The sequence below is a fragment of the Apis dorsata genome, unplaced genomic scaffold, assembly GCF_000469605.1.
Source record: "Apis dorsata unplaced genomic scaffold, Apis dorsata 1.3 scaffold_468, whole genome shotgun sequence".
Classification (NCBI taxonomy): domain Eukaryota; kingdom Metazoa; phylum Arthropoda; class Insecta; order Hymenoptera; family Apidae; genus Apis; species Apis dorsata.
The window spans coordinates 69,771-72,144 of record NW_006263707.1 but is presented as its reverse complement, the minus strand read 5'-3'; the positions used below and the strand labels follow the sequence as shown (position 1 = coordinate 72,144).

The following is a 2,374-nucleotide window of genomic DNA, read 5'->3' as shown; positions in this document are numbered from 1 at the left end:
TTTTTTTTTTTTTTTTTTTATTTAAATTACAAAAAATTTTGACTCGTAATGACAACTCGAAAATCGGATATCGATTGTCGTGATATTTGTTATTGTATTATTTATCTTAATTTTATACCATTTTACATAATTATTTAATATTTATTATTATACTTGCGTGCAATACACGTGATTAGTGAACGAATGATATTATAATGTGAATATAAATTATACGTATATTAAAGTGACTTTATACTTTTTTATAGATAGACAAAATAATATATTTCTTTACCTTATAACTCTGCGTCCGACTTTTCAAATATTTTCCTCTTCTTCCTACTTCTTCTCTAATAAAACGGAATAACTACAACACGAGATTCATATAGACGGATTAGATGCTCTCAAACATATGGTGCATGACTTATGCGTGACCTGAATTCGAGGCACGAGAATAAGATGACACATCTGTTGTATACGTCTACCGAAGAAACGTAAACATTTCAATTATAATTAATTAGCGTATATAAAAATTATAAAAAAATGCAACAACAATTATTACCGTTAACTTCTTAATTCCATTTAATTCTTCGAGCGCCAGCACTTGTTAAAAAATTTCTTAAAAATTAATCTCGAGTTCTCGTGAGAAGGAAGCGTGTTGTGCACCTGGCATCATTTCTTAAGAATCGTTTTTTTCACGTTGCTCGCGCTATGCTGAAGCTGGCCAAGATGATGGTGGTGTACCCATTGCCAGAAATTGCACTTCCGTTCCGCGAATTCCCACGGAAGTGGGTACAATCGCGACTACGACAAAAGATATTTTCGTATAACGTGCACCACCTTCATTGTTCTCCGCAACCATTCAATACTTCCACGCTGAACAATTAATAACGACCACCGCTAATGAACGGATCAATGAAGGATCTTTGCAAAGAATTTTTAATGTCGTTTTTTTTTTTTTTTTTTTTTTAAGGGAGCAATGGTTACTGATGAATGAAAATGTATTTGTTCACGCCTTAACGGATCCTAGTATCCTTGTTTCCAACCTCGATCTCGATCCACCACCTTGATCTCGATAAAGATGATTTATCACGGTTACGTTTTCATTCTATGGCGGCGTGCACGCGACGAGATAACATATACCAACGGTAAACTCGGATTTGATAGTGAAATTCTTCTACCTAGATGAAACAGGTGACTCTTTAGGTGGTAAATAGACGATGCAGACGCAGCCACGCGTCCTCCGGCCGTCTTTTCAAGACATAATATAAACACATGTTTCCTTGAGAAATAATCTAAAACGGCTCATCGTTCGGAAGATAGTGGCGGTAAACGTTATAAAAGGAAACGGTATTTGTTTTCTAACCTTCGTCTACAACGAACCATGAGAGAACACCTGTGTATGCAACGAAATACCTTGCTAAACGGGTACCCCACCTGACCGCAGATGAAAGAGAGACGGTAAGTCTTTGCGAAACGCAAAAAGGATTGTTTTACGCGACTCATTCGCTCGTTCTCCCCTCATTGAGATGCATCCGGTGCCACCCTCACCACTTCCTGGATGTTGCGTGGGATTTTCATTTTCAACAACACGCTTTGCAATCCTCTCATGAGAATTTGTCCTACTACCGAATACATCTCTCGAGTTTTTTTATATTCTTTTATTTATTTTATTTGTTTATTGTTTATTTATTTTTTTTTTTGATAAAATGTTTATTCATAAAATAATGAATATGTATTATTAAGAAAGAAATATAATTGAATGATAAACGGTTAAACGGTTACACATATAAAGATAATAATCTCGTAATAAATAGGAGATTTTTTTATAACAAATAAGTATATGTAATTGATGTAATATAAAAAACAATATATAAAAAATCATTATCTGAATTTTCTTAGATTTGAACGTTTAAAATCTTCCCGCTAGTGTACAGTGACGCCATCTGGTTAGCCATACTTTTATCAGTGGGATATACACCAATACTATTTAACGTTAATACAATCAGGCTCTCTGATTGGTTGTGACGATCCACGTACGGTTCGCTCGACGCGAGTTACCTCGTACGCGACTGAAAACTATTTCTCATTGCCTTCTACATCGAGACACGTACGATTCGGGCCACGAGAACAACAATGAGGTAAATTGACAATTATCATTGAAAAGTGTCGATTCACCTCGTTTATTTCGTATTTTTCTTTAGTAGGTTGTCGCAATAAATATTTTAACAATCATAAATTGTTACAAACATAAAGTTCAAAAAATATGTACGAATTCATCTTTTATATTTATATAATAAATCAAAATTTATATTCTTTTATTATAAAAATATAATTTTTTACATTTATCATTAATATTTTTCAATTTATCATTAAAATATTTATATTTATTATTATT

At 33.2% G+C, this 2,374-nt stretch overlaps 1 long non-coding RNA gene across 2 annotated transcripts in view; it reads right to left on the bottom strand.

Moving 5' to 3' along the window:
• LOC102681468 overlaps window positions 1-1,704 on the bottom strand; it is a 9,358-nt gene extending 7,654 nt beyond the window's left edge. The window contains exons 1-2 of one of the 2 annotated variants that reach the window (XR_004151095.1): window positions 539-1,704; window positions 272-444 (exon numbers count right to left, since the gene is read on the bottom strand). This is a non-coding gene — a long non-coding RNA (uncharacterized LOC102681468). Of the gene's footprint in view, window positions 445-538 lie in introns of both variants that reach the window. The other variant, XR_004151094.1, reaches the window with a different exon arrangement.
• Between the last annotated feature and the right edge of the window lie 670 nt (window positions 1,705-2,374).